The following is a 27,371-nucleotide window of genomic DNA, read 5'->3' on the forward strand; positions in this document are numbered from 1 at the left end:
GCAAACATTTCCTCACTTTGGTCTGTCTATTTTTGAAGCATATCAGAGTTAAAGCAATTGTGTTTTTACACTATTTTAAAATTTCAACTGGTACAATAACTCTCTCATTTCTTTTTCAAAATCTGTTGATTTCTAGTAAGGGGAAAAATTGCAAAATATTGAAGTCACATGGAATTTAAAATGGTTTATGGATAATTAATATCTTTATAAAACTAAGTTTTGTTTTCCAACTGTATTTTTGTTTCACTTTCTTTATGTACTTTCATTATTGTTCTCATTTTCTTCAGAGAAGACTAGAAGATATATTGTTAATTTTTTGCAAATGTTTTATATTTTTGGTTGCTAATGGGAATGGGGTCTTTATTCCTTTATACTACTGTGTTTTATACACTGGAACTAGCTGGGGTGTGTGGGTGTGTGTGTGTGTGTATTTTTCTAACCAATCATTGTTGAATTTATTGGACAAATTATATTAAATTTGAAGTGCTATAAGATATTTCAGTAATTCTCTTTGATTCAGCAAGTCATGTGTACCTTAATTGATGGTAATACATGCTTCTAGATTATTTTATTATCTTCCTGAATTTATTAGGACATCTAAATGTTATATGACATTGGTGACAGTGGGCATCAATGTTTCCCCCAGTTTTAGTGGTAATAGCTCTAATACTTTAACACTGAGTATAGTTTAGCTGTTGAAATAAGATAGAATTATTTTAAAGAAGTTAAGAAATGTCTTCCTACTTCTACTTCACTGAGGAATATTTAATACAAATAGCAATGGCCTTTATCAAATGAATTTTTGTCATCTTTCCCGGTGGTGTCATACTTTTTCTTCTTTGGCCTGTTGATGTTATTAAGTATCCTACTACCCCTAATATTAGAAAGTTTTTACATCTTTAAAATACATCTTAGTTATGTGATCATGGTAAGTTTTCTTCATTTGTTTTTGAAATTGCTTGCTGCTATCATTTTTCTGATTCACTGATTTCTGCTTACATATTTATCAATTTCTTTCTCTCGACTTTCATATGTCTGTATACCCAAAGATATGTGGGATATACTTTGGTTTATTTCGATTAAATAATAAATTTATTCACTTTTTATCCTTTCCTTTGTGTTAACACCATGGAATTATCTCTAAATTCCTTTTAAATTATCTTTTTAAAATTTGTATTTATTTATTCTTTTGAGATGGAGTTTTGCTCTGTTGCCCAGGCTGGAATGCAATGGTGTGATCTCAGCTTGCTACAACCTCCACCTCTGGGTTAGAGTAATTATCCTGCCTCAGCCTCCCGGGTGGCTGGTATTAGGAACCTGCCATCACACCCAGCTAATTTTTACTTTTTAGTAGAGATGGGGTTCACCATGTTGGCCAGGCTGGTCTTGAACTCCTGACCTAAAGCAATCCACCCCCCTCAGCCTCCCAAAGTGTTGGGATTACAGGCATGAGCCACCACGTTCAGCCTAAATCATCTTTTATAAGAGTTTTATTACTCATTTTAATTATTTCTAAACCAACCATAATTGCAAAAGTTTTTAGTTTTACTTTAACCTGTCAACGAGAAAGTTGTTGTCAATGACAGCATTGTCATTAACCTGTCAATGACAATTGCTGTATGTTTGAAATTTTACTACTAAGTTCTGGTTTTATTGCTGTTATTGAAAATGTGTATATATTTTTTCTTTTAGAATTGCTTACATTTCCTGTGGGTTAATATATAATCAACTTTTGCAAGCTATGAAACTAAAAAAATGTATACCCTCATTTTGTATGGTCCAAAATTGTACAATTTATATAAAACAATCATTACTATCTTTCTGTTTCTCCATCTCCTTATCAATAACCAAATAATTATTGAAGCACATCAAAATTGTTCACAATTTTTCAGTTAATTACATTTATCACTATTTTTAGTATATATTGGTGACAGTTTTCATCACAAAAAGTTTGAAAACTTTCATCTTGTTTACGGATTGTACTTTTGCCAATATAAAAGAAAAAGACTATTAGTATATTGACATTTTGAGCATTGAAGGACTTTGAATACATTTATTTGATCAATATTTATCCATGCTTTTAACAGTAGCCTGTTGGAATCACCTCACTTTAGATTCATCTTTTACATACTGTACATGAATGGGTTTCTTTTTCTCACACACTATGAATACAGCTGGCATCTATAAAAATAATTTGACCTATTTATATTCACAAGCATGATTTCACTTTAATATTTTTATGATTACTTAGTATTTGAGTCTTATATTCTATTTCACTTGTTTTCTATTATTTTTATATGAAATATAGGTATATTTTTTAGTGCAAGCATGCCTCGAAGATATTGTGGGCTCAGTTCTAAACCACCACAATAAAGTGATTATCACAATAAAGTGAGTCACACAAAGTTTTTGGTTTCCCAGTGCACATAAAATTGTGTTTACCTGACATTGTAGTCTATTAAGTATGCAATGGCATTATATCTAAAATATAACAATGTACCTGTCTTATTTAAAAAAATATTTTATTTGTTAAAAAATGCTGATACAGAGACATGTCATGAGCACATGCCACTCAAAAAATGACACTGATAGCCTCACTTGATTCAGGGTTACCCCAAACCTTCACTTGTTAAAAACCCAGTATCTGCAAAGTGCAAAAAGAAAAGTGGAGTGTATTAAAACGAGGTCTGCCTGTAATTAAGAAAAACACAGACTGCTTTAAATGATGTTAATAACACACCATTATTTTAAAGGATTTGAACATATATTGTTCTAATTTTCAGTATCAGCTGTAAAATATTGATTGCCCCAAATATAATAGAAAAGTAGCCTATTATACTTTTCCTTTCTTCCATCTCTCCTCTCCGTGCTTCTTGACAAGTTTTGTATACTGTAATTTAAGACTCAGGTGTATTACTAAATTGTTCTTTACATTATGTATGTTCTCTTCAACATCCATTTATGGATCTTAATTTAGTAGCTATAGTCTACTTTCTATACATATTTGTGATATTTTTGAACAAATCCATATTTAAATGTTTTCAAGGCTGTAAACCATGTCTTTCCTACCACGGTTTCTCCAAATGTAATTCATGTCTTGGTTGCGGGAGTATATCTTAATATATGTGGTATATTTTTTATCCCTCTGAATATCTAAATATGCCCATAGGTACAATTAAACAATGTTTTGAATATAGAATTCTTGGGTAACAAATATTTTATCTGAAATATAGAGATATTACTCTTTACATGTCATCTTCTAGTTTTTTTATTGCACAATAAAAGATAATTTCTATGGTCAGAGTGATTTTGGGGGGGAGGCATCATGTATTTTGTTTAATTTTTATGTTTATAATTATACTTATTTGTTCTTAAAAGTCTAGGCAGTATGCTTGGGCATGTGTAGGTACTGAGATTTTTCATAGTACGTAGTTAGCCCTATCAGTCTGCAAGACTAGGACATGTTTTATCTCAGTTTTTCCTCAGTTAATAGTTTGTTGGATTCTAATTACTTATTCTTCGTATTAAGTGTCTTTTTCATTTTCAGTTTTTAAAAATGTATTCTAGAAGTCTTACTCAGGCTGAATTTTATCATTGATAAAATATTAGGAAGCATTAAACTCTGCACTTCATTATTGTCACTATGGTCTTATTTCTGCTCTTTTGAGTTTCAATACAGTCCTTCCTTGTGGTCATCCTTTCAATGCAGTCATCGAGCTCCATTTTTCTTTCTGCTTGTCTTGGTGTGTCTTGTCATATCAGTTGCTGTCCTACTGGTAGGGACAGGAGGCAGAGAAATTCTAGGCAGAAAAGGGAAGGTTCCCAACAGAATCCCACCCAGAAGCCTAAAACTGCAGCCCAAATGAGAACTTACACCCCTGTTTTCTCACTAAAATGTTGCCTTTCCCAAAACCACCATGGCCACACCCTGCCCCATCCTTTGCCTATAAAAACCCCAGGGTCATCCAACAGACAGGGGAGAAACAGCTGGATGTTGGAAATTACAGTTGGACATCAGAGAGAAGCAGCTTGACTTCAAAGGGACAGCTTGACAGCATAACTTTGGAGAAAAATCCAGCCAGAGATGGCCAGACTTCAGGAGAAGATTACCTTCCACCCTATCTCCTTTTCAGCTCCTCTTCCCACTAAGAGCCACCTCCATTGGCAACAAAATCCCCCACATTTACCATCCTTCGATTTGCATTCATGTGACCTCATTTCTCTTGGACATCAGACAAGAACTCAAGAACCACGAGTTTAGATGCAAAAAGCTATCACACTGATCCTGTGCCCTCCCTGGTGGAAGGCAGCCACCTCACACAAAAAGGCAGATGGTCCACTGAACTGTTAACACTTAAGCTGTCCATCAGCGGCTGAGCGAAAGGAGCACTGTAACACTCCCCCTGGTGCTTCAGAAGTTGTGAGCACTCCCTCTAGATGCTGCCATGGGGCCTGCACAGTTTGCTCCTGCTAGCGCCCAAAGCGCTCACCATGGCTCCTGCACCTGTTCACCTGCATGCTACCTCCCATGATGGGTGGAGCACAGCAGGTCCAAGTGAGTGGACTTCACCCCTGCTGGCGCCAAAGCAACCAACTGGTTCCAGCACCTGTGTATTCCAGTTCCTGCCTCGTTCACTCATATGCTCCCTCCCATGAGGAGTTCAGGGTTGCGAACTGAATAAATGAGGCACCCCTTTCACAGGTGCCATGAAGGGGCTAGGGAATTATCCTGCTTCACTACCACTTCCTCCTTCATTTCTTATTGTAAAAGGTTCATGCTTTCTTGACTTTTACTGAGTGCACAAAGTAGATGCATTCTCAATATTACAGGTTTCATACCATGCAGCTGCTTAAAAAGTGTTCTTTGGTTCTCAAGAGCTTTTTTCTTCCTTTTCTGTTGCTGAATCTTTTTGAGGATGCAGTGTCTCTGTGTGTATATTTGCCTATGTGTGTAAGTACATGTGTTAGCACATGTACTTAGCAGGCTGTCTTTTGGTTTTGAATAATGGGCACAGTATCTTGATCTGAAATTACATTTGAAGAGGGTGAATGAATTTCTCTTCAATTGCCTTATTCAGCAGTGGAATGCTATTGAAATCCTCCTCTCAATTTCAAGCTGGAAAGCAGTTCAAGGTACATTTTCACCATCAGTTCAGTAATCTAGCAATTTGAGATGAGTGGGGACAAGAGACATGTAAATGAACCTTGTAGAAAAGTTTTCACTTTCTATCTTTTGTATGTTTAGTGTAGCAGTTGCACCAGACACATGGATCATTTTTCCATGAGATGTATTTCTTTGGTGGGAAGACCAGGCTTTACCAAGCCACATAGTTGGACTTCATTGTTCTTTTCCTTAATATTCCTGACTGCCTCTCATAACAGCCACTTCACTGATTTTCTGCTTGTATACTTGTTATAGCTTAGAATTTCCCCCACGATACTGTGCTTTTGGCCTTGGGCAAGTTACTTCGTCTCTCAGTGTTAAAATAATAGTAACTACCTCATAGGGTTGTTGTAAGAATTAAATAATTTAATACATTCAAAGCTCTTGGAACCATGCCTGACACACAACACATATTCAGTAAGGATTTTCTGAATGGGAGCCTAGCCTTCTACCTTCCCAACTGCAACAAGGCACCCAAAACCCTGCTGAAGGCTGAGTGAGAAGCAGGAACTGTCATTTCCATCATGCGGCAACAAGCTCCCCCTGCCTTTGCCATGATGTCAGTAGAGACCATGTAGGCGGCCTGGACTTCGCTGTCAGCCAGCAGTATGAGGCACTGTGGTGGTGTCAGTGTTGGACATGTGGAAAGCAGTAATGAGGTACTCTTACCCCTACCTGCCAAAGAGGTATTACTTCAGACCTAGTAGGACCCAGAACTCTTATTTCCCCCCTAAAAATAAGGAGAAGCTTATACCCTTGGGTGTCAATAATCTGAGTAAAGAACTTGGACTTTTAGTCCCACACAGCAGTCATGAGGCAGTGCCCCAACCTCCCCAGCCAGAGTGGTGATGGAAGAAGCAATTTGAAATGGAGGATTTAAATAAGATCCAGATCTTCATAACATAATACACAAAATGTTCACATTTCAATCGAATAATCCCTAGTGCACAAAGAACAAGGAAGAACTCAAACTGAATAAAAAGAGATCAATAGATGCCCATACAAGATGACAAAGATGTTAGAATTATCTGACAAGTATTGTAAAGCAGCCATCAGAAACATGCTTTAATGAACAATTAAAATCATGCTTGAAACAAGCAAAAAAGCAAAAAGTATCAGCAAAGAGCTAGAGAGTCTCAGTAAAGAAATAATAGATATAAAATTGGGAGGCTGAAGCAGGAGTATTGCTGGAACCTGGGAGGTGGCAGTTGCAGGGAACGGAGATCCTGCCATTGCACTCTAGCCAGGGTGGCAGAGTGAGACTCTGTCTCATTGAAAAAAAGAAAAGAAAAGAAAAAGAAATAGAAATTTTAGTGGACAGATACAACAGCAGAATGGAGAAGACAAAGGGAAAGTATTAGTGAACTGAAACACAGGACAATAATATTCTCCATCTAAGAAAGAGAAATAGACTGAAGAAAATAAAGAGGAACCAATGGGACTATAACAAAAGATGTAACATTGTACTCATTGAAGTCCTGGAAGGAGAGGAGAAAGAGGGCAGGCTGGAAAAGTGCTCAAAGATGTAATGGGTGAAATCTTCCAAACTGGCAAAAATGTAAACTGAAAGGTTCAAGAAGCTGAGAAAACCCCAAGCAGGATAAACCCAAAAAGTACACACTAACACACATCATAGTCAAACATCTGAAAACTGAGGTCTAAGAAAAGCACCTTGAAAGTAGCAAGATTGAGATGATAGCTTGCCTACCAGAGAGCAACAATTCAAATGAAAATACTTTCATTATAAGAAACTATGGAGAACAGAAGAAAATGCCACAACACTTCTCAAATCCTAAAAGAAAAGGGTTGTCAATACCCAATCCTATGTTCAGAGATAATAACTTTCAGAAATGAGGAGAAATCAAGACATCAGATGAAGGGAAACTAAGATAATTTGTCCCTATAAGACCTACCTTAAAACAAGAAAGAAAGTTCTATAAACATGAAATTAATGATAAGTAAGAAATATTGAAACATCCAAAAAAGACAAAAATATAGGTATATATGGTAGACTTGCCTTCTCTTCTTAAGTCTTATGAATTATGTTTGATGGTTAAAGGAAAAATTATAACACTGTATGATGTGATTATAAATCTGTGTAGAAGAAATATTTAGAGCAGTTATATTCTGAATGAGGAAGAATAAAGTTACAAGAAAGTAAGGTTTCTATACTAAAACTATTAATAGTAAAATGAAGACACCATAAGACTGTGAAGTTATGCATATAAAATGTAATATATGGAGCAACCACTGAAAGAACTATAGAAATAGATACATTCAAAAACACTACAGATACATACAAATGAAATTCTTAAAAAATGTTTAAGTAAGCTGATGGGAAAGTAGGAAACAAAGAGAAATAAAAAACAGAAGTTAAAAAACTGAAAAGAATTGACAGATAAGTCTTAACACATCAATATTCACTTTCAGTGTAAATGATGTAAACATATCAGTTAAAAGAAAAAATATTGCTAGTGTGGCTTAAAAACATGATCCAGATATATGCTATCTACAAGGAATTCACTTTGAAAAGATCAGTAAAATTGACACAGAAATAGCAAGACTAACGAAGAAAAAAAGAGAGGTACCCAGATGTAGCAATGTACCGTATGCACCAACATGGCTATTAGTCAGAAAGTGCAGATATCAAAAGGATTATGAGGAAAAATTATGCACAACTCTAAATACATAAAATTGACAACTTACATGAAATGAACCAATCCCTATTAAAACATAAATTACCACCACTCACCTTATTTGAAATCGATCATTTGAATAGCCCTATAATTATTCAGAAAAAAAGTTTCCCAGAGAAGAATCTCCAGAAGCAGATGTTTATACAGGAAAATTCTATCAAATTTTTATTTTTTTGTTTACTTGTTTACTTATTGTTTTTATTTTTTGTGGTTACATAGTAGATAGATAGATGATGATAGATAGATAGATAGATAGATAGATAGATAGATAGATAGAGATAGAGATATATATGGGTTACATGTGATGTTTTGATAAAGGCATGAAATGCATAATAATCACACCAGGGTAAGTGAAGTATCCATCCCCTCAAGCATTTATCATTTGTGTTATGAACAATCCACTTTTACTCTCTTAATTACTTTAAAATGTACGATTAAATTATTTTTGACTATAGTCACACTGTTGTGTTAGTAAATACTAGGTCTTATTTATTCTTCCTATCTTTTGTGCCCATTAATCATCCCCACTCTGTCCCACACCATCCCAACTACCCTTCCCAGCCTCTGCTATTCATACTTCTTCTATCTCCATGAGCTCAATTATTTTAATTTTTAGTTTCCACAAATAAGTGATAACAGTCAAAGTTTGTCTTTCTGTGTCTGGCCTATTTCACTTAGTATAATGACTTCCAGTTCCATCCTTGTTGCAATTGACAGGATCTCATTCTTTTTCACAGCTGAATAGTACTCCATAATGTATATGTACTACATTTTCTTTCTTCATTCATCTGTTAATAGACACTTAGGTTGCTTACAAATCTTGGCTATTGTGGATAGTGCTGCAATAAACATGGGAGAGCAGATATCTCTTCGATATACTGATTTCCTTTCTTTTGGGCATATACCTAGGAATGGGATTGCTGGACCATATGGTAGCTCTATTTTTACTTTTCTGAGGAACTTCCAAACTGTTCTCCATAGTGATTGTAGTAATTTACATTGGGTAAATTACATGAGGCTTCCCTTTTCTCCACATCCTTGTCAGCATTTATTATTGTCTGTCTTTTTGATAAAAGCCATTTTAACTGAGGTGAGATGACATCTCATTGTAGTTTTTGATTTGCATTTCTCTGATGATCAGTGATGTTGAGAACCTTTTCATATACCTGTTTTCCATTTGTATGTCTTCTTTTGAGAAATGTCTTTCAGGTCTTTTGTCAATTTTTTAGTCAGATTATTAGATTATTTTCCTATATAGTTGTTTGAGCTCCTTATATGCCCTTGTTATCAATCGCTTGTCAGATGGATAGTTTGCGAATTTTTTTCCCATTCTCTGGGTTGTCTTTTCACTTTGTTGATTGTTTTGTTTGCTGTATAGAATCTTTTTAATTTGATGTGATCCTATTTGTCCATTTTTTTCTTTAGTTGCCTATGCTTGTGGGGTATTACTCAAGAATGCTTTGCCCAGTTCAATGTCCTGGAGAGTTTCCTCAATGTGTTGTGGTAGTAGTCTCATAATTTAGTGCCTGAGATTTAACTCTTTAATCTTTTTTATTTCGTTTTTGTATATAGTGAGAGATAGTGATCTAGATTCATTCTTCTGCATATGGATATCTAATTTTTCCCCCATCATTTATTAAAGAGACTATCCTTTCCCCAATGTATATTGGCACATTTGTTATAAATTACTTCACAGTAGGGGTATGCATTTATTTCTGGGTTCTCTATTCTGTTCCACTGGTCTGTGTGTCTGTTTTTATGCCAGTATCATGCCATTCTGGTTACTATAGCTCTGTAGTGTAATTTAAAGTCAGGAAATGTAGATGTCTCTAGTTTTGTTTTTCTTCCTTAAGATAGATCGGTCTATTTGTGGTCTTTCGTGGTTCTATTTACATTTCAGGACTTTTTCTATTTCTGTTAAGAATCATTGGAATTTTGATTGGAATTGCTTAGCTTTGGGTAGTATAAACATTGTAACAATACTGATTCTTCTAATTCATGAACATGGACTATTTTTCTATTTTTTTGGTGTTCTCTTCTTATTCATCAGTGTTTTACAGCTTTCATTATAGAGATCTTTCACATCTTGATTCCTAGGTATTTAATTTTATCTGTGGCTATTGTAAATGGGATTACATTTCAAAATTTCTTCTTCAGGTTGCTCACTGTTGGCATAGAGAAATGCTACTGATTTTTGTACGTTGATTTTGTATCCAGCAACTTTGCTGGATTTGTTTATCAGTTCTAATATTATTTTTGGTGAGTTATTAGGTTTTTCTTATAAGAGTATATCATCTGCAAACAAGAATAATTTTACTTCTTCCATTGCAATTTTGATGCCCTTTATTTATTTCTCTTGTCTGATTGTTCTAACTAAAAGTTTCTATATACTATGTTAAATAACAGTAGTGAAATTGGGCATCCTTGTCATGTTCCAGATCTTAGGGGAAAGGCTTTCAGTTTTCCTCATTCAGGATGATTCAAGCTATGGGTCTGTCAAATATGGCTTTTATTATGTTGAGGTAGGTTTCTTCTATGCCCAGTTTCATAAGGGATCTTATCATAAACTGATGTTGAATTTTATCAAATACTTTTTTCAGTATCAATTGAAATGATCATATGGTTTTTATCCTTCATTCTATTGATATGATGTATCACATTAATTGGCCTGTGTTGAACCATGCTTGCATCCCAGGGAAAAATCCCACTTGGTAACGATGAATGATCTTTTCAATGTATTGTTGAATTTGGATTGCTAGTATTTTGCTGAAGATTTACACTAATATTCATCAGTAATACTGGCCTGTAGGTGTTATTGTTGTTGTTTTGATGTGTCTTTATCTCATTTTGATTTCAGAGTAATACGGGCCTTGTAAGATGAATTTGGAAGTAGTCCTTCCTCCTTTATTTTGTGAAATAATTTAAGTAGAATTGATACCAGTTCTTTAAATGTTTGGTAGAATTCAGCAGTGAAGCTATCAGGTCCCAGGAGACTTTTTATTATGGCTTCAATTTCATTACTTGTTACTGGTCTGTTTAGGCTTTGAATTTCTTCATGGTTTAATCTTGGTAGGTCGTATGTGTCTAGAAATTTGTTTATTTCTTCTAGATTTTCCAACTTATTGTCATATAGTTGCTCATAGTAGCTATTAATGATTCTTTGAATTTCTTCAGTGTCAGTTATAATGTCTCCTTTTTAATCTCTAATTTCATTTATTTGTGTCTTCTTTTTCTTAGTCTGACTAAAGGTTTTTCAATTTTATCTTTTCAAAAAGAACAAATTTTTGTTTTGTTGCTTTTTATATATTTTTCATTTCAAATTTATTTATGTTCTGATATTTATTTTTTTTTTTTCTACTAAGTTTGGGGTTGATTAACTCATGATTTTCTCTTTCTCTAAGAAGCATTGTTTGGTTGTCTATTTGAAGTTTTTCTTCTTTTCTGATGTATGCACATATAGCTCTAAACTTTTCTCTTAGTACTGCTTTCACTTTATCCCATAGGTTTTGGTATATTGTATTACCATTATTATTTGTTTCAAGAAATTTTTCAATTTTCTTCTTAATTCCTTCATTGATTGACTGGTCATTCTGAAGCATATTGTTTAATTTCCATGTGTATGCATAGTTTCCAAAATTACTCTTGTTATTGATTTCTGAAACTCATATCCACCACCGCTGAAAATATTCTGAGTCTCACCTAAAGCCAGCTAGTCTCAGAGTCTCACCCAAGGCCTATGGCACAATACCCGAGTATCACTGCTGTCTATTTTCTGAATTATCATGGCCTAGGAGCTCTTAGGCATCAGGTAATGAATCTTGTTAGGACTGGGTCCTTCCCTTCAAGGCAATGGGTTCCTCTGGCCCAGAATGTGTCTAGAAATATCATCTGGGAGCCAGAACTTAGAAAAAGGACCTTATGACTCTGACCAGTGTCCTATACTGCTGTGGATGAGCTGGTATCCAAAATGCAAGCCAAAGCCAATTTATTCTTCCTTCTCCTCTCCTCAAGTGGAAGAAATGAGTTTTTTTTTAGAGCTACAAGCTGTGCAGCCTGGGATTAGGGTGTCAGCAGGGGGAGGGCACAAGTACTCTCTGAGCTGCCTCAGATGGTATTTCAGTAGGTCACATGCTTCTGAAGTCTACTGGCTGTGAGCATTGTTCAGCGCTAGGACTCATCTATGAGTTGCACTCCTTGCAGCCTAGACTGCTCTTCAAGCTCATTTAGCTCCCCAGTGGCACTTTAGCCCATGGTGATATGGGTTGCTGGAACTCAAGTTTTGACCACTGGGATGAGTGATTCCCCTTTGGCTAGGGCTGGTTTAAATACTCCCTGTATGGGCAGACATAGCTGAGTTCGACCTGGTTTTGCTTTCTGCTATGACAGGGCAGCACTGAGTTCAATGCAACATCTCACAATCCCTGTGCTCTCCCTCTCCCAAGAGCATAGATTCTCTCTCTGCACCACACAGCTGCTCCCAGGGGTTAGGGGAGAAATGTCATTGGTGACTCAAGACTGTCTTTCATGCCCTCTTCCACTACACCTCTTTCTGTGATGTCAAGTTACAACCATACTGGAATGCTCACCTGATTTTTGTTTCTTATGAAGGTGCTTTTTTGTGTGTAGATAGTTGTTTGATTGGTGTTCTTCAGTGGGAATTGGGGGGTGCAGGGACAGTGAAGCATTTGAAATTTTGGCCATCTCATATCCCTTTATTGAAATTTTAAAAAGAATTAATTTTAATTCTACAAAATTTCTTTAGAAAATAAAAGAGGAAGAAACTGTTCTACTACATTTTGTGAAGTTTTGTTTTGATAACAAAACCAGATAAAGAGAGTATAGCAAAAGAAAACCAAAAATTAATACCATACACAAATGTTTATAGCAACTTTATTTCTAGTAGGCAAAAACTGCAAAAAATCTAGATGTCCTTCAACAGGTGAATCATTGAAATCAACTGTAGTGTATCCACATAATGGAAGACTACTTGGCAACAACAGAAATGTACACAGATATACACAAATACCTGAATGAATCTCCAGAGCTTTGTGTTAAGCATTGTGTTTAAAAAAAAAAGATCTCAGTCACAAACGGTATGATTCCATTTAAATAACGTTCTTGACATAACAAAACTATAGAAATCAACAACAGATTAATGGTGTCCCAGTTAAGAAGAGAATGAAAAGGAAGTGGATGTGGCATTGAAAGGGGAGCATGAGAGAGCCTGTGGTGATGAAACTGTTTTATATCTGGACTCATCAACGTCACTATCCTGGTCATGATATTATACTTGCTTTGGAAGTGTTTTTCGTTTTGTTTTTTGTTTTGTTTTTTTGAAAGGGTTATTGCAGGAAAATAAGTAAAGGGTACACAAGATCTCTAATGTTATTTCTTACAAGTAAGTGTCTACACTTATGTAAAATAAGAAATTAGTTAAAAAAATTAATCTCTCTCCCTACAAAAAGACACTGCAAGTTTAAAACCATTTGTGTTTTAGAATTTCAAATGACTAAATGAAATCAAGAAAACTGAGAATGATAAAAAGGAATATTAAAGAATATTGCATGTATACAATTTTAACAAAGCACTGATAAATACTTCAGCTCCAGTCAGCTATTTTGCAATGATTTCGTGAATGTGGATAGTTACGGGGTAATAGAAATGTGCATTTGTTTTAATTGGGAATGATGACTTAAAACTGTCCACTCTAAATTTCTTTTAAAACCTATATTTCTGTAGATTAGATAACCAGCTGAGCAGATGACTCATGATAGCAAATAAATATAAAACAGCTCAGGTATAATCATGGGTTAAATATATTTATGCAGACTTTCTTAGGCAGATGTCATGGTGTACATGAGTGTATAAGCACATAATTTGCATTTCACTCAATGTATAAAACTTTTATTATCAAAATGCCCCATCTCTTTTAAAATAAAAGACATAGTTTATGCCGTAAAAGGCAGCTCTAAAATTCTGTAACTGAATTTATCAAGCAATGTTGAGTATTGGTAAGGAATAGTAGAAAGAAGTATAGTAGTATCATTCTAAGAAAAAAAAACACCTTTCTAATTTAGTGAGGAGCAAAAAACAGATAAACCACACAAAGAGGGCAACTTTACTTCAAATTTTAATTTTGCTTAGTCCAAAAGGGAATACATAAAGATTTAGTTCTGATAAACCCTGTGGAGAAACAAAAAGATGTTTTTAATGACAGGAAACAAGTTATAGAAGAGTCACCAGAGCTGGAAATTCTTTTTCAGAATCAGGAATTTAAAAGGGGCATAAACATAAAGCAAATAGTTAAAGACTTTGGCGCCATCGCCAGAAAAAGCAAAGAACAAGGAAATCAACAGCCTTCTCATCCTCTAAAAGAGAGAGCACCTAAGAGAAACACTTCAGACACTAACTCCTACCCACTTTGAAAACAAAAGGAAAAACAGATTTAAAAGAGAAAAAGGTAATAACAAATATATAAATCTTACCTTAAATCATATTCTGTTTGACATTTTGAGATATGAATTACTATAAAATGTGGTAAATAGTAATGTACACTAGAGGCACACTTTTCTATGAAAAGCTGTATATGTGATTTTATATAATTATTTTCATTAAAAATCCCTTCTTTTCTTTAGGAAAAGAAGACTAGCTGCATCACATGCTAAGAAAATCTACTACTCAATTTTAGAAAAAGTTCTTTCCATTGATAAAACCCTGTTGTCAATGACGCATTTCATAATCACCACCTGAATTAGATTCATAGTTTCAATGGGAATTAATCAAAGTTTATAGCTATACATGCTTTACAAATTGAAATATTTAGTGAATTCTTAGTAACATGTGTCACAACTTCTGTTTAATACAGTCCTCTCCCCAGATGCATATTTATATTTTGGGTTTTTTCCTCTCTCTTATAAGAAATAATGGAGAAAGCAACAAAATTGTGCATTTTGTTGATTATATTTCTTACCTATATTATGGCAGAATCCTGCAAATACCTGCAAATAAACTGTAATTATGGTATTTATACATATCTAGGTTAAAATGGAACCAGCCCCAAAATATTCCTGCTCAACTTTTCATTAAAATACCCATGAAAATATAAAAGAAACTGACAATTATATCAGACATTCAACATAAGAGAACATGAGATGTCAAAAGTCTAGTTGGCATGTGCATTATTTACAAAGTTGATTAAAATGGCTTTATCAACATGGATTACCCTATGAATCCAAGCAGCGTCATTCTCTTCAAAGGAATTGCAGAAAACCATTTTGAAGTGCCTCCAGATTGTTCAAAGAACTGAAAACTGAGTCTATCTAGCTGGATTAGAAAATCCTATGGCTGAATCAGAAGATCCAACCTCAATTCAGGAGACTTGCTTGGGAGGAATGCCAGCCAGCCACTGTAAATTCCACCAACTTGAAAATTTTGGTTTGAATCTGAGAGGGAAAATCTTTTACACGAGTATATATTAAAGGAATCTAGATTATTCCACCCTGTCTGTTGTAAAATCTAGAAATAAATATAGCTTTCCCCTTTTAATAGGAATAAACAGAAAAGGGAGCCATTCTGTAAACACACAAGACAAAGGAACCATTATTTTAAAGATTAAGAAAATGTTTCTAATTTTATCTTTAAAAAGGCAAAATTTGGCCGGGCACGATGGCTCATGCCTGTAATTTGAACACTTTGGAAGGCTGAGGCGGGTGGATCACCTGCGGTCAGGAGTTTGAGACCAGCCTGACCAACATGGAGAAACCCTGTCTGTACTAAAAATACAAAATAGTTGAGCATGGTGGTGCATGCCTGTAATCCCAGCTACTCAGGATGCTGAGGCAGGAGAATCACTTGAACCCCAGAGGTGGAGGTTGCGGAGAGCCCAGATAGTGCCATTACACTCCAGCCTAGCAACAAGAGCAAAACTCTGTCTCAAAAAACAAACAAACAAACAAAAAAAGACAAACATTTCAGAAGAAATTTGATTAATGTTGCTCAAACTAATATATGAGTTTTGTCCAAAACATATATGTCCAAAGCTCATATGGACTATATAGAAGAAAAGCAAGAAACTATAAATGAAAAAAAATGCATGAAAAAAGATTCTAAATGACCTGACTGAAGTACTAAAATAATGCAGATTTTAAAAGATAACAGCAAAAAAGAGAATTAAGACACAGAGACTTTGCTTCATACATTTTTTGAAACAACTGGAAACATTTGATTCTGTATTGGGTTTTGGGGGATATTAGGGAATAATTATTCATGTATATTAATAAGGAATAATTATGAACATACACATTTTTCATATTTTTAAGTGATGTATGACAAAATATGGAGAAATAAAATTACATGATGCTTGGGATTTGTTTAAAATACTTCAGCAATTACATGAAAATTAGAGAATGAATACATGATTTGAATGTGGGAAAATCTAAATAGTTAAGAGGAGTTGTTTGGTTGTGTCAGTTGCTTTTCTACAAAAGGCTAATGCTGTAAAGTTGGAGGATAGAGGTTTCTTGGGGGTAAATCCTGCAAAAGATGAAGGGGAAGAGAACAGGAATTAGTCAGGGAAAGTCCTCAGGCCATGAAGCACATTCAACACCTATGAAAGAACAGGAAGGAGGAAGCAGAATTGAAGAGCAGAGCTTCAGATGGGATGTCAGCCAACCCACCAAGCAAGCACCCATCAGAGGAGTCCCAGATTGGGTAGAAATGGTCAGGCCTTCATGTCCCAGCTGTGATCCCACACTGGCTGCAGGCTGTCCTGGAGAAAGATCTTGGCATGAATGGGCAAATCCCCAAGTGTTGCATCTGGAGGCTCTCAGCTAACTGAACTCCTCACAGCTGCAGTGCAAGGTCCTTCTGACAAGACATCCAAGCAGTTCACCTCCACGGCCATATCACCAGTGTATATGATTTACTACTGTGTTATCCTATTATTTTTTAGATTTTGAAAATTTTCATTTACATTAAAAAAACAATAGCAGAATTAAAATAGACTTGGGAGGCAAGGAATCATAGAATTGACACCACAGACAATCAAATCAGTGAGAGAAGACCAACATGGAATATTCACCTAGAATACAGAAGAAAAAAAGATAAAGAAGAAACTGCTGAGAGAAGATACTTGCATAGGGACAGAGAACCGCCAGAGAACCGCCAGAGAAAGAATATATCCAATAGATAGAAAAATGATGATCATTTATATGCACAGAATTCAGAACTCATTGGAAAAATTTAGAAGCCAGAGAGTGATCTGAACCCTAAAAAAGTGACTGGAAAGGTATATTCAATATATAGCTCAACTTGCATTTTAGCTCATTTATTTCTTTAAAATTATCTTCCCTTTCTCATAATTCACTATGTAGTAGAATAAATTTAGACCAGTTTGGTTAAAAAAAAAAAACTAATCCAATTTACTAAGTTGAACCGTCTTTTTAAAGTTTAAATCAAGTTCTTTTGAAGCAGATTCTTTTCAGAGCCCTCCCCTTCCTGTCCCTCCCTCTACTAGCTCAAGAGGGATTCCTCTATTCCCACAGCTGAGAAGGACTTCTTAGATCCACATTATTCCTGTCATTCCTTTGGGCTCTGGAGTGATATCTTTTATCTGCTTGGTTGCTTTCATCAGTCTAGGAACTGGCTGAAGTTGGGGCCAACAAACTCTTGGTTAGAGTTATCTGATCCAGGACAGTTGGTAATCGCTGGCTCCGTGTCTCACCTTAGCCAAGGAAATCTCCAAAATTCTCCAGCCTGCTGCTAGGGCCAATCCCTTCTTCAAGTTCCTGTTTCCCCTTGCCCCTTGCCACAGCAGGCCCCAAAGTCTCAACTCAGTTACATTCTAACTCCCCCTGCCCAGGACACTGTGGGCACTCGGATTTTACTCACTGTAACTGGGAACTCTGGCTGCCTGCCCAAATTGTGGTACTGAATTCCTTGTGATGTGGAGGTGTCTAATTTGGAATGATTGCCTGTGAGACAATGTCCTGCTAGAGTCTCCATGAATGCCCCTGTCCTCTGCATGCTCCTTAACCTGATCCACACACTCCCTTTGGTCAGTCCCCATATGTCTTCCTCCTTACTTCCCTTTCTCTTGACACAGAGGAACCCTGAGAGCATCACATTGGGCAACTTACAACAGAACCAAAATAAGGCTCTTCTCAGGTTTCCTTGCCACAGAAATAGAGTAATTTTGATCAGAGAATTAGACAGTAAGTCAAGCTGTGACACACATGCAAAAACAATGTAAACATGCTCAGATAAGAAGACAGAAAATTAATCCCCATCGGACAATCATACAAAGAAATAAGCCGATGCATCTAAAAAAAAGCCTATAAATCAAGAATGGCAAAATCATATTACATAAAGTGATTAATGGAATGGATTAAATACATATGATAAATTTTAAATGGCTACTGCAAATACATAACATGATAGAACACATATGTCATAGTCTAGCTTTTCTGAATAAAATGTATTAGATTGCATAATAATGTGATGAACCTATAATCCCAGATAGAATGGAAAAAGTTAGTGAAGCAGCTCGGGAGTGAGGCAGGACATTAGCCAATTTGCCTTATAATCGAGGAGAAAATAAGTTTTATTATTATGTCAAGAAATTAAGGCAACCTTCACATTCTCAAAAAAGAAATCAAATTAAGAAGAACTATAATGCTGTATAAGGCAGTTAAAGGTTCTGAAAACACAGAGAGAAGGTAAAGACAAACAGAAATAGAAAGGCTTTCTGATTATAAAAGGAAAATCTAATGTTACAGAGCTTTGGTTTGGGATAGAGGAGGGTTATTAGAAAGGAAGTCATTACAAAACGAAAAATAAATAAAAAATACCCAAATTTCCTGTCTCTGCTATAGGTAGGAAGTAGAGTCATCATACATTTGATTCTGCAGACAGCATTTACATCATCATACAAGTGTAAATACTTTTATTAATTTCAACAATACAATGATACACATCTGGAGAATGAGAGCAAAGAGCAGAAGTGAAAGAATGAACTATCACAGCTAATTCCTCATCTATGCTAAGTGCATGTGAATTGGTAACAGCCAAAACATGGAAACCATTGTGTTATTTATGTTACTTTATATTTTCTATGCATATTTATTTTATATTTAAATATATTTATATGATAGGTAAAATTTATATTAATTACAAGTTTTTAATGTGAAAACAAGAGACATACTGAAAGGAGCATCATTTCTGTTAAGGAAAGACATTGGGATAGAGGTAGTTAGAGGATGAGACTACATTTTTTGTTTTCTTTTCAGTTCTCTTTGTGTTGTTACCATAAGCATGATTAAAAACTTGGATTGAAAATTGTAAGAAAAAAGTATCAATTGATTATACAAATAGAGACCATTGAGGAGAGACATAAATTGATTACAAGCAAATTAGTATTCTTAAATTCTTTCCTCATTAGGCAAAAATGGCGGAGGAAAAGATGAATAGTAAACACAATTCAAAAGTCTATAAAATAGCAAATAACTAAAAAAATTAACCCCAAGAAAAGTTGAATGAAGGGCACAATAAATATAACAGAGATTAGAAAAAGAAATTTAAAAATCAATCAATCAATTATCCTTTGAAGAAATTCAATAATTTAATTTAAAAATCTAATTGTCAAAAATGGAGAAACAAGTCAAAGAAATAGAAAAGAGAAAAACTATAAAAAATAATAGAAACTTAATGTAATTTACCAAAAATAATTGTTACATTGGATATTAATAATTTAGAATATCAATGAATGCTCATTTAAAAAAATCTGAAATGATCCAAAATAATTCAAGAAGTTGCTTAACCAATAATCATTAAGGAAACTGGAATTTAAAAAAAAATCTTCCTAAATGATTTCAAATGGCTATAGCTTGTCTTTCACATTTTCCAAAAAATATAACAGTCCTTAGTTATATATTTCAGAATTTAAAAAAAAATACTTTTATAAATGAAGAATTTTCCTGATAATAAAAATGACCAAAATGGCATACAACACACACAATCAATTGTACACAAATCATACCTATGAAAAACCTGAGTAAAATATTGCCAAATCAACATAAAAAATGTATTAAGAGAATAATCCACCACAGTCAGTCTCATGATGTATCCTAGGATCTCAAGAATAGCCCAAAACTGTTATTTTTCTATTCTATCTGTCGGGTAATTTAATAGATTTTATATAGATGTTAAAATCTTATACCTGTCTTGATTTCAAAATCTGCAGAATTATAAAAGAATAATTAATGTCTGTTAAGATACCCATTTGAAGTACACCAACGATATCACCATAAGCAGTAACATTTGAAAGGCATTTTTAATTGTCAGGAAGAAAACAAATAAGTAGCTCTCGTCACTTTCATTTAACATTTCTTTAAATATTCTGGAGTATAGACAACATCAATAGGCAGGATGAAGTAAGAAAATATTGAAAAACAAGAAAAAGTATTTCCATAAAGATACAATTATCTACCTGAAAATGTTTAAGGATAAAATATTTCATTCAACAAATAATTATTGCACCTGCACTATGTTTCAAATGTTATGATGAGTACTGGGAACACTACATTTGATAGAACAACTGAACTTACAGAGCTTAAAATTAATAGAAAAGCCTTTGGTCTACTTTCTCCCTTAAAATGCCCTGAATAACAGAGGAAAGAGAATGTATCACTCTTGAGAAACTCAGGGAATCATGTTAACTGGTGTACTAAAATACGAGTCTAGATATGTAATACAGTCCTCATTAGCATCATTATAGCTTCTCGGAAAGTGTGACTTACAGTGAAAGAATGTACAGCCGGTCCCCTACTGCTTGTTTAACATCATTTCATTTTAATGTTGTTGAAAAAAATACATGGGTTTCTTTATATGTTTCACTTAAAGTCACAGTTTCCAAGAACCTATTAATGTAAGAACTTTCTATACATCCATGCTTATCTTAATATAAACCAAATGTTTCCTAAAATTGAGTAAAATTGATGTTCCAAGAAAGAGTTTGTTTAGTCCGTGATTTTGTATTAACCCCTGAGAGGTTGCCAAACACTGTATTCCTACGAATAAGTGAACCCCTCCTTGAGAATTAGGAATTTAATAAAATCAAGGGAGTAATTGTTAGAAAAATAAGGAAATGTTCAACAGGGTGTTCCAGTACAAATAAAATTATTCAGCCCAAGAGTTTTGAGATACCATTAATAAATAATCGATTAAAAAGAAAACAAAAAATAGATTTACCACAGTAGTATAAAATATATGAAACATCAGCAAAGTAATTTAACATAAATTAAGAATCATACATCTAAAAAGTCTTAAGTAAATAAAAAAGATATGTTAATACTCAGGAATACACTAGTATAAAGACATCCATACTTCCCACATTAATTTATAGAATGAATATAATTTCAAAGTGCCTCGTCTCTTTTTGTAAGAATTTGGACAAATGAAACTAAATGTCAAATGAAAAAAACAGAAAAGTGATTTTATAAGGAAAGTAATAAAATAAACTTGCCTTGCTCAATATAAAAATATATTATACAACTACACTGAACATAAAAGCATGGCATATATGAAAAAATTGACAACAGGAGTATCAGATAGTTTTATGTAACTGAGAAGAGACACAGACTTTTGTCATGGTGAAACACTGTTCAATATCTGAAATAAAAATGCTAAATTTATTGCTTCAAGGAAGCTTGATGTTGATCAGTTACAGATTCCAAGTAGAGACCAATGCTGATCTTACACAGAGCTCTGGGAAGCAAGGAGTTCAGAAGTGCATAGACTTGCAGATGCATACATTAATTGATTTCATCAGTAGAATCCCAAGGAAGATGATTGCTGATTGGTGGGCATACAAATGCACATCTTTTGACAAAGGAATTGAGTAAATCTCTGATTGGCTAACTTTTAAAATCAAGGTGCTGACACTGATTGACTGGCTTACAAAACCTGTTCACTAAAGTTGCTATTGATCAATTGAACAGCTTTAAAATTGGTTTTAGTGACTACTTATTGCCAAGGCTACAGAACAATCAGTCTTTTCCTAATTTTGCAGAACTGTTTTATTTTGTTTCCCTTTCAGTCCTCATTCAGCCAAAGCTGCAGGAGACATTAGGATTGTTCATATTGTCACAACAGGTATTCATTCTTCTTGCAGATAAAGCTTTGATTATTATGGACATCTGATTTTTAGTTTGAGAGGTGATCAGCATGTATTTTATCCTGCTTTTCCTTTAATCATTTGTAGAATCATCTATCAGGAGAGTGACTGTTCAGAAGCCTCTAAGATCCTGTGCAATAGACAATAAACAGCAAGATAAATAAGTAGAAGCAGAAGATTTATATTTGAAAAAGAAGTGAAGAGAGAATCCATCCTAACAATTCCCTGCACATATGTGAAACAACGAGATTGTTTTCCTTTATCTCAGCTGTAGATTATTTTCTCCTAGATAACATTATTTCAGGTAATAATAGTGTGGATTCCTCCCTGGTTTGCCAAAAGAAAATCTATGAATATTTTGGTATCCATACATACTTGTTAATAAACTGATTTGTTAGATTTGCAGATCTGGGCTCTACCATTATTGGCTATGTCAGCTCATATGAGGGAATATATTTTTGATGACCTCTTTGAATTGTTTAACTGGTATGAATATAGCAATCAACATAGGAGCCTTTTAAAAAAATCCTATCCCTTTAGACTTTTTGTAGAGAGAGAGCATAGTCCATTGAGGATATTGTGTAGTCATATCTTTGGAATGGCTTGAATCTGGGATTAACAAACTGTGGTCTGAGAAGTAAACCAAGACCACAGCTAAGAATGATTTCTACACTTTTAAAAGTTTGCAAGAAAAAGGAGGAGAAGGAAGAGGAGAAAGACTAAAAAGAAAAGGAAGAGAAGAAAGGAACAAGAAGAAGAAATGACAGAGACTGTATGTGGCTCACAAAACCAAAATTATTTACTGTCTTCTCTTTAAAGAAAATGTTTACCACCTGGCCTAACTCACAGCCTTCTTAATTCGTAGGCATTTTACTTAAAGCTGGACTTAAGCAAGTCATTGTTATTAGTAAGAAGAACATGGTAGACTAAATCAGAAGTTCAATAACTTTAAACTAGTAGAGATGTATGGCCAAAACCATAGCAAACAAGAGTGTGCAAAGATGAGCATGGCATAGAAGACTCTTACTCCAGTGGCCGTGAGGAGAAGCTTCCTACTTCATAATAACCATCAGCTTGCTCCAAGGTTTGTATGTCAGCTATCAACCTCTCAGGCTCATCTACCTCTGGAGAGCTCTGGACAACATTTGCTGAGGATCACTAATGGCTGTAACTTTCCAGATATGTTAAATTCCTTATCATTTTTCAGAAGATTTGGAGTCATGGAAACAGGTAGATTTCTGAGCAAGGGGTGAAGCCTGGCATAATTTAAATGCATGGATAACTGTTTCAGTTAGATGGGCCCCATGTAACTGGATCAGTAAGTTGGAAAGTCTTAATTGTGAAACAGGATAGCACTTTAGTCATTGTGAGTGTTGTGGTTTTTCAACAGAAGAAAATTTTTAAATGCATCCAGAAGAACAAATCTATCGTTTCAATTTCCATATGCATAGTCCATGGAGGAAGGCAACTCCATGAAACTTATTTGGAGGTAACTGAAAGGTCCTTCAGGCATGAAGCTTGTCCATGCTCTACCTCCACAGCTTTTCCAGATTGACTTAACTACAGATGTAGCAAGAACTGGCTATGTTCTGTGCTATCCTTCAAAAGTGTCCCAATCGGGGTTTAATATTGTGGCAAGTTTGTCCCTATATGATGTTTTGTTTCATGGAAGATTTTTTTCAAGCATATATTTGAAATTTCATTTGATGCTATCAGGTGATGATTAAAATTTAATCACTTCTAGAGCTTATCTTTGGCAGGCTATATTCTGTGAATTTATGATATGATCCTTGAACTTCTTAAGGGACTTTTTTTTAGTTTTGTTGGTGATTTACATGATGCTTTGTATAGGGATGACACACATAACAGCTTGTCTAGAATGATGGTTGTTAAGATATTGCTATAGTATTTTAAGAGTATTTCTATATTATGCATTTATTTATTTTAATAGTGTGTTAAGTATTTTATAAGGCACTAGTTTTTCTAGTACTTTTTTCTATCTCTACTTTTTTTAAACAGCTTTATTGAGGTTTAATTTATATGAAATTCACCTACTTTAAGTACACAATTCAATAACTTTAAGAAAATTAATTGAGGTGTACAACTATTACCATAATCTAATTTTAGAACATTTCTGATGATGCGTGTCTACTTTTTGACAGCGATCATTTTAGGGTAGTGTCATGGCATCTATTCACTACTGTATTCATTGTTTATTACTGAAATATACCTAAGAAAAATTTTAAAACTACTATTTTTCCTCAGCATTTTAAATAAAGGGATTATTTTTAAATAGACCAGCTAGTAGTTTTATATTTACTCTTCTATTTTAGTAATTTCGTATGCCATAGAGAGGGCCGTACAGATCAGCCATTTGAACAAGCTGACTTCCAGTAAGGAATGAGATTTTAAAAGAAAACTAGACTATTTAAAAACCAAGCCTGATATTGTTCTTTTTTATATTAAAAATGTAAGACCAATCAACAAACCACATTAAGTCAGCATTTGGTATTGGTGTATCCTAAAATTCTGTCCTGGGTATGGATACTTCTTGAATTAAGGAAGCATAATGATGGCCTCCCTTTCACTGAATAAGGGTTGTGGAGTCTGGATTAACAGTGTTATACCAGTGGACATACAAGAAGATGGTAACAATAATTCATGATTTGTTAATCAACTAGTAGAGAAACGTTAGGTGGTTTCCAAGCAATCCGTATTTCCCAACCGTGGTTACTTTAGATTCATAGGCTTAGTATAGGGTCTGAAGGTACTTTCACTAATTTAGTTGATGCCTGTAATTGTTGTTCCAAAGTGAACAGGTCTATACAAACGTACCCCCAAAGGCCAGTGTAGCTAAGAGGCTGAAGGAGGAGGCTGACAAATATAGTCTCTTAGAAAGAAAATATTTGATAGGGACTTATGAACTGAAGTTATAGCTCTAGGTACCACAAGACAGTGGATCCCTGCATTCACCCTCCAGAAAACACAAATAACCAAGTAGGAAGCTTTTAAAGTAAAATATGTGAAACTGGTCACATCTCAGATTTCTTGCCAAAATTTGTGACTGCTGATGAGGTTAGATAAGCATCTTTATGAAGGGTTATCTGTGCTGCTGATGTTGTCTTAAGACCTTGCTGTAGAACACCTTGGGGTATGCACGAGTCAAGCATGGGTCCCCATGGCAGTTTTGCTTCAAGATAGCATCACTTGCCATGCAACAGGCTCTTTGTCTACACTCCACCCCTCAAAATCAGCCTTTACAATCCCCAGCGTCCACCTCTTCTGTGATAGTTTCTGGGCCTAAAGGGAAGACATTTTATATTGTATGGCTTCAGCAACAGTGCTTTGACTCCATTGCAGGCAGTTAGCACCGCAGTGAAGGCAAAACCAGAACATTAACAACACGTGAGTATAATACTTAAACCAAGAGGCAGCTTCTGTTACGAGGTGCCCCAGGACCCAAACCAGCTACAAAGCCAATCATTCAAAGTGGGGATTTGGTCTGAGAGACTGGTTATTTGTGTTTTTATATCAGTCATTAATTTAGTGATATTACCTGATTCATCAGGAATATAAAGAAAAAGTTGCCTCATAGGCAGCATCTGGTTACAGTAATGGCCTAATATAACAACTAAGGATGAAAAGAAAGAAATTTAGTGTACTTGCAAAGTAAGACCTTCTCCATCTCTGAACATATGCTGGTTGATTTCGTGTAGAGCAGTTACAAAAGAGACAGCTCTTGGCTTTTATAAAGGGACCATATACCATATATGTTGCCCAGGAGATGTCAGCAGTGGTTGTCAAAGTATTTGGTTGAAAGTGCAACATATTAGAGAGCCCACCAGCATTCCACTGGCTAGACATGTTCCTCTTGACCACTTATAGCCGTTGGTCATGGGTCCAGTATTCAATAGGCTCAATGGAGATGACTCTAACTACCCAGGATATTTCCCTCTCTCTGGCAGGAATAACTTAACCAGTGTGGGGGATTTACCATTTTAAGCCCTAGTAGGGTATCCCCTTCCCTGGTAGCATGTTTGTTGCTGCCTTTATGCAAAAAACACACTGGTTGTCAAACAAGTCTGGGAGTAAAGAAGTTGTCTCAATTAACCATATGTAAACAGTGGTAGGCTTGGACAAAGGTTGTCCCAACCAATCATATGGGGCAGACATCTCTTTGGCTGACTTAAAGAAATAAGGACTGTAGATAAAACAGTCATCCACTCGGACAAGGCAGGCTTCCCCAGTAAACTCTGAATCTGTGCTTTCAACAGAACATTTTTCCATTCAGTTAACCATGCTGCTTGAGGGTTATATGGGAAATGGAAGTGTCATGCTATATTGTGTGGCATAGACATCATGTCCAGCAAAGTGGGTCCCTCAGTCACTGTCAATGCACTGGGGATATCCATACATAGTACTTGAGCCTCTAACCCTTTAATAGTACTGACTTGGTTAGTTTGCTTAGCAGGAAAACCTTACAGCAGTCTAGTAGCAGTGTCCACATGAGTTAACATATGCTTCCTTCCTTACAGGGAGAAGTCCTATATAATCTAATTGCCAATCAGCTACAAGGAGAACAGCCCTGTGAATGTGTCCTGCTTGATATGGGCTATACCATGGACACAGTAGAGAACAAGGTAAACAGTTTGCAGCAGCTGCTGGGAGGTCACTGTCTTCTCGCTCAATCCCGTCCCCATGGTTATCTCCTAGCCTGCCCTTGCATTTCTTTAACCACTTTTGTTTTGTACCCAGGTCACTAGTTCAGCAACCTGAGCCAGCATGATGCTTCTAGTTTTTGTTAGAGTGTCAGCTTCTATATTTCCTGGAACCGAGTCCTTTTAGTGTGAGACCACATGAATGCAGTTAAATCAGCCACAGGGTGTTGCAGTTTCTCCCATATGTCTTGCCGCATGTTCACGCCCCATACGGTTTGTCCAAAATCATGCACTTTTTTTGTTCCCATTGAGCTAGCCACATAGTGAGGCCTTTGAATCCAGCCCAGCTATTAGTGCAAAGAACCAAGGGCCGGGGCTCCTTTGTGATTATTAACCAGGCAGCTCTCAACTCAGCCCACTGAATATTCTGATGTTCATCTGTTTCATACCAAATTGTACCCGTTTGTGGTTGTATAGCAACAGCAGTCCAAATACAGAGGTTTCCCTGCTGGAGCCACCTGTATACCAAGCATCATCCTGGATGGGTGGCACTCCTTCTCATACTGTGTCAGGCATTGAAATAAAAGGAGGTAACAGGGTGTCCTTTGGTTGTTCATATGTAACAAGGCCCAATACAGCATGCAGTTCTGGGCTTACAGAACTGGTTGACAGAACACTTCATT

The 27,371-nt window shown here is 35.3% G+C and overlaps 1 long non-coding RNA gene across 1 annotated transcript in view; it reads left to right on the forward strand.

The window, feature by feature from the left end:
- LOC144579701 (uncharacterized) overlaps positions 1–26,670 on the forward strand; it is a 254,937-nt gene extending 228,267 nt beyond the window's left edge. The window contains exon 3 of the long non-coding RNA XR_013527862.1: positions 26,566–26,670. This is a non-coding gene — a long non-coding RNA (uncharacterized LOC144579701). The remainder of the gene's footprint in view (positions 1–26,565) is intronic.
- Positions 26,671–27,371: the final 701 nt, after the last annotated feature.

The sequence above is a fragment of the Callithrix jacchus genome, chromosome 16 (assembly GCF_049354715.1).
Source record: "Callithrix jacchus isolate 240 chromosome 16, calJac240_pri, whole genome shotgun sequence".
NCBI lineage: Eukaryota > Metazoa > Chordata > Mammalia > Primates > Cebidae > Callithrix > Callithrix jacchus.